General features: G+C 40.4%; 1 pseudogene; it reads left to right on the plus strand.

Annotated features, from left to right (window-relative positions):
- The first annotated feature begins 1,154 nt into the window (after window positions 1–1,154).
- Window positions 1,155–1,968, plus strand: LOC133765571 (tropomyosin alpha-3 chain-like; annotated as a pseudogene).
- The last annotated feature ends 10,022 nt before the right edge of the window (window positions 1,969–11,990 follow it).

Below are 11,990 nucleotides of genomic sequence, written 5' to 3' on the forward strand. Positions count from 1 at the left end.
GACAGTGAGAGAGAGAGACAGAGATAAAGGTCTTCCTTCTGTTGGTTCACCCCCCAAATGGCTGCTACGGCCGGTACGCTGTGCTGATCCGAAGCCAGGAGCCAGGTGCTTATCCTGGTCTCCCATGAGGGTGCAGGGCTAAGTACTTGGGCCATCCTCCACTGCCTTCCTGGTCCACAGCAGAGAGCTGGACTGGAAGAAGAGCAACCGGGACAGAATCTGGCGCTCCAACCGGGACTAGAACTCGGGGTGCTGGTGCCACAGGCGGAGGATTAGCCTAGTGAGGCGTGGCGCTGCCCACAGGGACAATTTTTTAAAAATAACATTTATTTATGTATTTGAAAGTCATAGTTACAGAGGGGGTGGGGAATGGAGAGGGAGAGATATCTTTCATCTGCTGGTTCACTCCAAAAATGGCCACAATGGTCAGGGCTGGGTCAAGCCAAAGCCAAGACCTGGTGTCTCTTCCAGGTCTTCCCGTCAGTGCAGGGGCCCAAGGACCTAGGCCATCTTCTGTTTTTTCCCTGGTGCATTAGCAGGGAGCTGGATCAGAAGTGGAGCAGCTGGGAATCAAACTGGTACCCATATGGGATGCTGGCCTCACAGGAGATGGCTTTACCCACCATGCCACAGCACATGGGGACAATTCCTACCAATTGAAGAATCCTGAACAGGAAGAAATTTTTGAAAACTCCTACGAAAAAGTGCACATTTTAGGGGCAGGCATTTGGCACAATATTTAGGATGCCATTTGGCCGGCGCCGTGGCTTAACAGGCTAAACCTCCGCCTTGCGGCACTGGCACACCGGGTTCTAGTCCCGGTCAGGGCGCCGGATTCTGTCCCGGTTGCCCCTCTTCCAGGCCAGCTCTCTGCTATGGCCCGGGAGTGCAGTGGAGGATGGCCCAAGTCCTTGGGCCCTGCACCCGCATGGGAGACTAGGAGAAGCACCTGGCTCCTGGCTTCGGATCAGCGCGATGCGCCGGCTGCAGCGGCCATTGGAGGGTGAACCAACAGCAAAAAGGAAGACCTTTCTCTCTGTCTCTCTCTCTCACTATCCACTCTGCCTGTCCAAAAAAAAAAAAAAAGGAAGATGCCATTTGGGGAGAAGCTGCTGCAACGCCGAGCAGAGGAGGCAGGAGCCGGAGCGCGAGAAGCAGCTGGGTGGGCACCATGGCCGGGATCACCACCATCGAGGTGATGAAGCGCAAGATCCAGGTTCTGCAGCAGCAGGCGGATGATGCAGAAGAGAGGGCCAAGCGCCTTCAGCGGGAAGTGGAGGGAGAAAGGCGGGCCCGAGAGCTGGCTGAGGCTGAGCTGGCTTCCTTGAACCGCAGGATCCAGTTGGTGGAAGAGGAGCTGCATCGTGCTCAGGAGCACCTGGCCACTGCCCTGCAAAAGTTGGAAGAAGCAGAGAAAGCTGCTGATGAGAGTGAGAGAGGTATGAAGGTTATTGAAAACCGGGCCTTAAAAGATGAAGACAAGATGGAACTCCAGGAAATCCAACTCAAAGAAGCTAAGCACATTGCATAAGAGGTAGACAGGAAGTATGAAGAGGTGGCTCATAAATTGGTGCTTATTGAAGGAGACTTGGAACGCACAGAGGAACCAGCCGAGCTGGCAGAGTCCCGTTGCCGAGAGATGGATAAGCAGATCAGACTGATGGACCAGAACCTGAAGTGTTTGAGTGCTGCTGAAGAAAAGTACTGTCAAAAAGAGGACAAATATGAGGAAGAAATAAAGATTCTCACCGATAAACTCAAGGAGGTAGAGACCCGTGCTGAATTTGCTGAGAGATCGGTAGCCAAGCTGGAAAAGACAATTGATGATTTGGAAGATAAACTGAAATGCGCCAAAGAGGAGCACCTCTGTACACAAAGGATGCTGGACCAGACTCTGCTTGACTTGAATGAGATGTAGAGCACCCCAGTCCCGCCCTGCCGCTGCTCCTCCCTCCGACCCCGACTCCACCTGAGCCAGCCTGCCCGGAGCTGACCTCTGAACTGAGGGCGGATCTTTTAACTGGAAGGCTGCTTTCTCCTTTTGCCACCCACCTCCTCTGTCCTGAGACCCCGCCCCCATGTCTTTTTCACCAAACTGTCTCTGCCTCTTCCCAGAGATTCCAGTGGGACTAGAGGCTGAGCACTCTTGGGAACGACATTTAAGGGAATGTGAGCACAATGCAAAGTGTCTTTAAAAGCATGTTGTGATGTACACAGTTTGTAATTACCTTTTTTGCTGTTGTAGGGACCATTTTGTAAAACATTCCAAGTTATTCCACACTCTGAAGGAGCAATCTAATCCTTTTCTTACTTTTTGAAGGTAACTTTTCAGCTTAATGCATAGTGCCCTGTCCACAGAGCAGGGAAAGAGGTATTGGGCCTGCCTCACTGGGCGCCAGACAGAGCCCAGGAAAGACTCCTCTGTGGGGAACCTCACTGCTCTGTACAAAGCATCAGCCAAACCAGAAAGGTGATTCTGGGAGGAGTTGGCCAAAAATAAAAACCCCTCACGCTGTTCAGGTTTACAGCTTTAAGGTATCTTTGGACACTGTTTTTTGTTTTGTTTTTTTCATTTATCAGAAGTGACCAAATTAAAATGGTAAGACCTCTGAGACCAATTTTTTGCCCCACCTCTGCCCCTTCCCAACAGCTTGCAGAATAGATCATGTGCCTCTTAGGTTGAGGTGATCTCTTCACTGCTTTTCCTGCCTCCTTGAGATAAAGAAAATGATGTTTTTGCCACTGATTTAGCCATATAAAACTCATCTCACCACCCATTTCTGAGTCTGAAGCTGCTGTTTCTAAAAGTGCCATCTCATTGTGCTTTGTATCAGTCAGTGCTGGAGAAATCTTGAATAGCTTCTATACAAAACTTTTAAAATTTTATATTATTTTGAAACTTTGCTTCTCTGGCCTTGGGGACCCTGGCCAGCCCTTCTGGCTTGAGAGCATTCCACAGTCTGGGCTGGCAGTGTGCTAGTCTTTCCAAGTTCCTTCCCCCACCCTGTCGCCACTTTTGGTGAGGTTTCTGTGAGGTCTGTTAGGTGTACATCCTGCAGCTTATTGGCTTAAAATGTACTCTCCTTTGGTGTGGTCTCTTTGGGGCCTGTTGGGAGAAAGAAAAAAACCAATAGTGTAACTGTTTTTATACTGATTATTGACAATAAGTGTCTTTTTGAAATAAAGAACCAGTCCCTTCAAAAAAAAAAAAAAAAAAAAAAAGATGCCATTTGGGATGCATGCCTCTCATACCAGAGTTCCTGGTTTGCATCCTGGCTCCTCCATTTCTTATCCAGCTTCCTGCTAATGCACACCCTAGGAGGCCACAGGTGATGGCTCAAGTTTTTAAGTTTCTTCCATCTGCATGAGAAACCTATAATATATTACAGGTTCTTGGCTTTGGCCAAGGTTGTCGCAGGCATTTTGATAGTGAAAAAGAGAATGAGAATGATCTTTCTCTCTCTCTCTCTTTCTCTTTCTTTCAAATGCATAAAATAAATTTAAAAAATTGTGAAAGCTTCAACTGATTATGGTTGTATTTATATTTTGAAAATTTTTAAAGAGTTATTTATTTATTTGAAAGAGTTAAAGAGATAGAAGAAGATATAGAGAAAGAGAGATCCTCCATTCTCTGGTTCACTCCCCCAGTTGGCCGGAATGGCTAGGGCTGAGCCAAGCTGAAGCCAGGAGCCAGGACCTTTATCTGGGTCTCCCATGTGGTTGGTAGGGGCCCAAACACTTGGGCAATGTTCCACTGCTTTTTCCAGGCAATCAGAGGGGAGCTGGATTGGAAATGGAGTAGTCAGGACTTGAAGTGTTGCTCATTCAGGATGCCTGTGTCATAGGCGGTGACTTTACATGCTACACCACAAGGCCAGATTGTGTTTTTAAAAAGTTATATCACCAAAGTCTTTTCATATAGAATTTGCATTCTTTGAGCCTCACCCAATGCTCAAATCTCAGCAGTCCCTGAAGATAATATTTATTTTGATTCAGGATAGCCAAGCATACTTATTGTAAGATATGTTTTGCTAATCAAATTTGCGCTTCTAATCTAGAGGTCTCAGAGGATAAATGACTTATTCTGTTTCACGTTGCTTACAACCCCATGGGCAAGAATCAGTTTTCATTGTCTGGATTTTTTCATGATTAAGCATCAACAGGAGTAATGAAGATCTGAAAAAGAAACACTCTTTTGCTAACACGTTATAACATAAAGAGTTATGTTTAAGACACTCCCTCTAAGAAAGCATCCCATTATACAGGAGATGTCTCATGTATCACGCATTCCATAAATATTTTCCTACAGTGTAATTTAAATATATTTAATATAATTGTTTTTTATTTATAGCGATTGTGGAGCAAAATGCATTTCCTCCTAATTTGTGCATTCTTCTATTAATCATGTGGTTTTATTTACTGATTGGGAGAACCATTATTAAATTATGGATGATCTAGTGTATTTTAGAACTCTGTTGAGTTCTAATGTTCAAATTGATGTAGTCATGATGTCAGATTATTTTTAAAAACAACACCAAGAGCTTTATTGGTATTTGACAGAAATATATTTAGTGAATGCTTGAACTAATCAAAGATAATGTCTACAAAATCTGTTCCACTTGCCAATAATATTCTGTAAAGCTAAATGCTTATAATATCTTAGGCCAACACAATTAAGCAATGGTAACTGGTTCTCCCTTTGTATTCACTTTTGCAAAGTCTTTAAAAAGGTCTGCATTTTAATGTCTATGAATGAAGCAGAGTTTTTGATTATGTAGTGTTGATTTCTATTACAATTACTTTAGCTTCATATGATTTGTTTTATTTCATTTTGGTCTTCATTGCAATGTTTTTATATAGTTCCTTACAGTGGTCTGTCTCAATTTATTAATGATTTTCTAATTTTGACATCTCTCCATTCTTTTTCTTTCTCTGCTGCTTTTAAAGTTTATTGAAAGTAAAGCAATTCTAGGGTCCTCAGCTATTTCTAATGCCTCTGCTTATTTCTAGATGTTCATTTTGGCTGTTAAATTGCATTATATTGCTCTAGGACAGATAATTTTTCTTTGGTGACACTGAATAAGATTCACTCAGACATATTTTGTTTATTTTTTCAGCTGTTCTTTCATAATAATTTTAATAAAAAGTCTGAAACAGTCCCAAACCAAGGAGGCAGCTGACCTAAGCAGAGAATAACAGTGGGCCAAAAATACTTTTGAGTGATCTCTCCAATGGTGCTGTCACTGGAAGGGCTTTCATTTCAGCCACAATGACGGTGATAAACTCGGAGCACTGTGGCTGTGAACTCCCTCTGGATAATGCTTCATGACATATGGAAAATGTTTCCTGACTTAGGAAAACCAATATCAGGACAGAACTTACTAAAATGCTTGGGCCACTGGAGTGAGTGAAGCACTAACACAATTCTTAAATGTAGTAGTTAAGTCAGAAATATACTACCAATGAAAGAAATATTATTACTTCACCTTTTCTGAGTTTGAAGACCCTGTTGGGAAAATAAAGATGCAATCATATCCCTCATAGTTAATTTGAAAATGTTTAATTAAATAATTTAAAATTAATAATTTCTTAGAAAATAATCTCATGTACTTAAATAATAATACATTTAATATTTTTTATTTTTATGCAATAAATGAAAAGCTTCAATATGGTTGCCTTTTTACTTAATTGTACCATGTTTTAAAATAAATGTCAAATGTAAAAATGCAATGATTATTTGAGTTGACAAATGCTATACCAACAGGTGTGGCTAAAATCAGGATAATTAACAAGATATCAGCTTGTAAATCATGAAAATTCCACAGATCATGTTTCAGAAATTTAAGGTAGCTGCCATTCGATAGCCACAGGCCCTTTACTTAGTCCAGAGGCAGTCATTGGTGAGAGCTCGGCCTCCAGTCAGGAACATTGACTTGTAGAGAAGCAAAACTAAAGTCAGATTTGTTTTGTAAGTTTGAAAATACAGACTTTTTCACTAACTTAATCAATTATCATCACTCTAACAAATTTTCTGGTGAATTTGCCCAAAACTGTTAGGATTTTAGCTCACAATTCCCTGAGAATGACGATACAAATATTGTGTTATCTGCAAAATAAAGGAGGACAATCATAAGAAATTTGAATAAACCTCCAAAGCTTTATAAAGCATTGAGACTTTTTTTTATTTTTCATTTTACTGCATACTTCTGTTTTCTTTTGAATTAAATTAATCAATTTATTTTATTCATTTTAACTGCAGACAGAGAGAGGGAGATATGGAGGGAGGGAAGAAAAGAGAGAGAGAGAGAGAGAGAGAGAGAGAGAGAGAGAGACTTTCTTCAGCTGGCTCACTTCCAAATGCTCACAGTAGCCAGGGCTGGGTCACGGTGAAGCCAGGAGCCAGCAACTCAATCCAGGTCTCCTCTGTGGGTGTCAGGGAACCAACCACAGGAGCCATCATCACTTTCTCCCAGGATATGCATCAACAGGAAGGTGGAATCCTGAGCAGAGCCAGGACTCTAATCCAGAGATCTGGGCATCCCAAGAGGTGTCTTGACTGCTGTGCTGAACATTTGCCCCTCTTCTGGTTATTTGTGCCTCAATTTTATGTATTTCCTCAGATGACAACCCTCATCAACATTGGCAATGAAAACATTTCTTTTCTTTTTTTTTTTTTTTGTAAGATTTCTTTAGTTATTTGAGAGGCAGAGTTACAGAGAGAAAGAAGCAGAGGCAGAGAGACAGAGAGGTTTTGCATCTGCTGGTTCACTTCCCAAATGGCCGCAATGGCTTGAGCTGAGCCGATTCGAAGCCATGAACCAGGAGCTGCTTCCAGGTCTCCCCAGTGGGTGCAGGAGTTTGGGTTATCTTCTACTGCTGTCCCAGGCCATAGCAGAAAGTTTGATCAGATGCAGAGCAGCCAGAACGCAAATTGGTGCCCATAGGGGATGCTGGCACTGCAGGCAGCTGCTTTACCCTCTGTTCCACAGTACTGGTCCCTCCAATTCCAGGTCTCCCATGCGAATACAGGGGCCCATGGACTTGGGCCATCATCCACTTTTTTCCCAGGCCATAAGCAGAGAATTGGATTGGAAGAGGAGCAGCAGGAACTTGAACCAGTGCCCATATTGGATGACAAGTGGAGTTTTTGGGGGAAGCATTAGAGTACCTTATTGGCATAGTAAAAGTTGCTATGGGAGTGAAGTATGAGAAATTTTCATGCTACTAAAGGAAATGTAGGAAAACAAAATGATATATTCACAATAGTATTCTAATGGGAGAATCTATGACTCCAATTAATTTTTTTCTTAATAGACTTTTGAAAACCATCGTCTTCTATTCTATGATTCCAAATGATACACAGTCAGGTAGTTTGATATTTCAACTTAAGACTGAGTGTGTTTGTCATCATGAATCTGGTGTTTCTTTTAGGCTACATTTTTGGAGTTTCAGCAGCCAATTAATGTGAAACACAAAATACCAGAATTTATTTAGGGCTTGAAATAACTCATAGGAGAGGATGTGGTGGCATAGTGGGTTAAGCTGCCATGTCAGACACCCTCATTTCATATGGGTCTGTCTGCTTCATTCCTGGCTGCTCTGCATTTCTGATCCAGTTTCCTGCTGATGCACTAGGGATTTCAATGGAAAATGGACAAGTACATGGGTTCCTGCCATGGTAATGGGAGACCCAGATAGAGTTCCTGGATTTTTCTTCAACCTGGCCCATTCTTGGCCATTTGTGGGGTGAGTTAGCTGATGGAAGATCTTATGGCTCTTTATAACTTATAGAAATTCTCATTTCATAGCTTTCAGAATAAGAGAACTGAGGTACTGAGAGGTCACAGTGCATTGTCTCGAGTCTTGTAGTTTGTCTATAGCAGAGCAGACTCCTCCTACTTCGTCAGCTGCAGAGCTTCCTTAAATACTGAGTCATATCATGTACCATGGAATTAGAAGGCTGCCATTCATTCACATGCTCATCTTTTCTAAACAGTTCAAATCAAATTTCCCTCTTATTCTTTTTCTCCTTTCTGTTAATATTTCACCAAGAGAATTTTCTATCAGCAAAGTCATTTAAACTAAAACTAGACTTACTTTTAAAATGGAAAAGTGGGGATAGAGATATGTAAAATGTTTCTTTAAGATCAGAGAGCAAATTGATAAGAAAACTAGAACTAAAATAGTTCTTGTACTCTTTTGTAGTTTTCCATTGAAGCATCTTATTTTTTTCCTCTTATAAGACATATTACACAAAAGTGAAGACATTGTTTTTAAAGGAATTGTTATACATCATCCTTGGGAAGCTAAAATATATAAAGAAAACTTCAAGGAAATAATCACTCTTTCACATCACTTAAAAATCAGAGTTTGAAGTTGGTTTAAATTTATAGTTAAGACATCTCCAGGACCACACACAATCTGCCATACGTTCCATATAACAGATTGTTAATCAATGCTTGTAGCGTAAATACATACATGAATGAGTCTAGTAATAAAAATGATATTTACATAAAATAAAATAAATTGTCATGTGTAAAAGAACTCAGTCATTTATGTACAATACACAGCAGGTAATATATTAGTGACTCTGAATAAGAGTACTCACAAGTAGAAAGCCAATTCTTCCCACGAATGTAAATTCTATGATTCAGTTAAGCACAGATTTCCTGGCAGTGGTAATAGGCACAGGGGAAAATACTTAAGGTAGTGAGTAGTTCACTAGAAAGAGACCCAAAGGGCAAGGAAAACTTAAATGCAAATGTGTGCTCCATAGATTCACATACATTTAGTGTGTTTCTTTTAATTAACTAAAAAGAGTGTAAAGGAAGTTTTGAAAATATAAGTGGTAGCATAGTTTGTGGCAGGTGCAGGATACTGGCATACAGCAGGCATCTCTGTCTTCTGGGGTACATGGCTGGAATCCAATGCCTGGAAGAGTTTAGGTTGAAAATGAGGGAGGGCCTATCAATTTGAAGTTTGCTCTTGGAAAAGATTTTAAAGGCAGGACAGAAAGAACATCATCCCACTGCTTCTGCGGTTGCTGCTAACAAGAACAACTTTAGAGACCTCGCATTTTGTTTCATTTTGTTTTGCCTGAGCATTTGAAAAAATGGTCATTATCTCTGAGAATGTTAAGAACATTTGCAGCAAGGTTGGCAGGGACTTGTGGAGCCCTGGAGGGCAGCTAAGGCAGGGCACTCCTGAACACAGCAGTTGCCCAGGTAGTCTCCCTGTCCCATAACTTCCTGGGTAGTGTCGTGATGCTGGGATCCTGGATTCTCTCCTAGGCCCTGACAAAATTCCACTCTTCTAGTTGCTGTGGGCGCCTAGCTTCCTGTATCAAGTCCATTTCCCTTTTAAGCAGCTTCAGTCGTTTATATTGAACAGCAGAACTGAACAAAAGTTTGATCACATGGTTTTATGAAAGTAAGAAATGAATCTGTCAGCTTTCTAAAGGAAATTTTGATTTATACATTTTGATATTTCCTAAGAACTTTACAATATGCGCCATTTGTATAGCTCAAACTATGGACTTCTTGAGGAAAACAGTGGGGTTTTACTTATTCCTCCCCTACCCCATTTTATGTGGCATCTAACATTTAATAACAGTTTGTCAAGAAACAACTATTGATTGAATAAAATCAGTCAATAAAATCCCATATTCATAGTGCCAGTTCAAATCCCATTTTGTCCACTTCCAAATCAGCTTCCTTTTCATGAGCCTGGGAAGGCAGCGGAAGTTAGTCTAAGTACTTGGGTCCCTGCCATCCATGTGGAAGACCAGGATGGAGTTCCTGGCTTCTGGCTTTTGCCTGGCTTAGCCCTTGCTGTTGTGGCCATTTAGGGAGTGGACCAGCAGATGGAAGATCTGTGAAAGTCCCTACTAGTTGGTGTTTGTCGTCTATTGTCTGGGTTCTAGGTCCATTGCAGTCTGTTAGATGGGAGGACAATGTGTTGAGGGAAATATGTGGGCACTTTGAAGAAAAGGATCAGGGACAATAATAGGAAGGGAATTTTAAATACCTCTGCTTATTGGTATTTCTGACAGGTTGAGACAACATGAACAGGCAATCACATGGAAAATGTGTATGCATTCAGATAGTCCAGTACATTGATTGTGTATTTGCTTATTCATTGGTGAGATTATTTGATGAGTCTCAATTTTTATTGTTCTATCAGTTATATTGCTGAGCTTTTCCTTCAGCATCTCCAGCTCATATAACATATTGATATTCATACATTGTAGTATGGTTCATATTAATAAAAATTTTACACCATGGCACATTGAACATGATATGATCTGGCTAATCTAGTGAATCAGTAGAAGGTTTTGATTCATGGAGTGATGAACTGATTCCTCGATTATTGTTAATAGCCCAGAATTTCCCTCTAACTGGAGAAAACATCAGATTAACAATGTAATAAGTGTACATATCAAGACTAGGGAAGAGAAAGAGCAGTGAGGATGACTCAGTAATTTAGCCTAGTGCCAGAAAACTGAATTACTATGTAAGAGACAGTTCTATATCCACAGATAATAAATAAAATATGAAATTATTGAGATGCAGTACAGAAGGAAATATCCCAAAACACCAAACAGACTCTTCCAGAATAGCTATAATTGCATGTCAAATGACTACTGATTGCTAGGATGATAGTTGAATTCATTACTAGTATTTGAAAAAATAAAAATGTCATTTACTTTGTCTATACCAAGTCATAATGTCTCTTTGTCAGTTTCCCATTAATTGTACTAGTGATAAATGCCTTCTTAAAACACTGCCTTACTAAGCTGTTCCTTATAAACATGTTATGTAGGAAAAGAAAAGTCTTGATGTCATGCCAGCATCTTAAAAATTTCACGGTTGTTTTGTTTTGGTTTGGTTTGGTTCACACATGTTCATGGAATCTACTACTTTATTATCCATGTTTGTTATAAGATGAAAATGCCCATGAATAAACTTAAAACATCCTCTCTTATATCTTTAGTGTTTATAGTATGCTTCAATCCTAGGTTAACACAAAATTAAGATTTCTTTAATAAGGAGTCTAGGTCTTAGAGCAAGCCTTCCTGTTTGTCAGATATGAACACTTTATTTTCCTAAGTTAGATGGAATGCTGTTCATAAGATTCAGTCACCAAGTAGCCTTTTTGCAAAAGGTTGGAGCTGTCTATATAACTTCTCTCTTGTGAATTGCAACATTTGTTGTTATACCACATATACAGTGTATATATACACTTGTTAGCTAGAGTTCAGCAAAAGGAGGGGAAAAAGAGAAAGCTTTAAATGAGTGATTTTCAGGTCCCTACTTTCTTCAAAAAGCAATACGAGGAGGGATACCAGCCTCTTGGTGAGATTGTATTATGATCTAGTGACCCTGAAAATAGGGTCAGAAGGAGGTCTCCCTGCTAACTGGAAAACTAATCAATATAATTCAATATAAGGACTGGTGGCCCCAAATCACGTAACTTCTCTCTTTTTCTGCTCCTCTTCACCATCAACCCTGAAACCACAGACTTTGCCACCTCATGGTTTTCTCTTCATTGCTCATACACCCATGGTTCTGCATTAAAACAAGAGCTAATAAAAATGATGAATTATTAGTTCCATGTATAAAAACCAAGAACTTTTAGTTGAACATCACTTTCATATTCAATTTGTTGGATGTGGGATTATTTGTTTGAAATGAGATTTAATTGATTTCAGTTGAAGCAATGACCTGGGGAAGCGGCTTTTGTATCTGGTAAGATGAATGTATTGAATCATGTTTTTCCTTATAGATGTATTTTATTGTTTACACAAAAACTCAATTACTTACTATGTAATAGGTTAGGAAAGGAACTTCTCTGTTGTCTGGTCTGCATTTGATTCAGATCAGGTACAGTTACTGAGAAGGGGAGCATGACAAAGGGTAAAAGGTCACTGGTGACTAATCTGAAAACTATCAGCTTGTGTAAGTAATAGAACATTTATTGCCTTTCGATGT

The sequence above is a fragment of the Lepus europaeus genome, chromosome 8, assembly GCF_033115175.1.
Source record: "Lepus europaeus isolate LE1 chromosome 8, mLepTim1.pri, whole genome shotgun sequence".
Taxonomy (NCBI): Eukaryota; Metazoa; Chordata; class Mammalia; order Lagomorpha; family Leporidae; genus Lepus; species Lepus europaeus.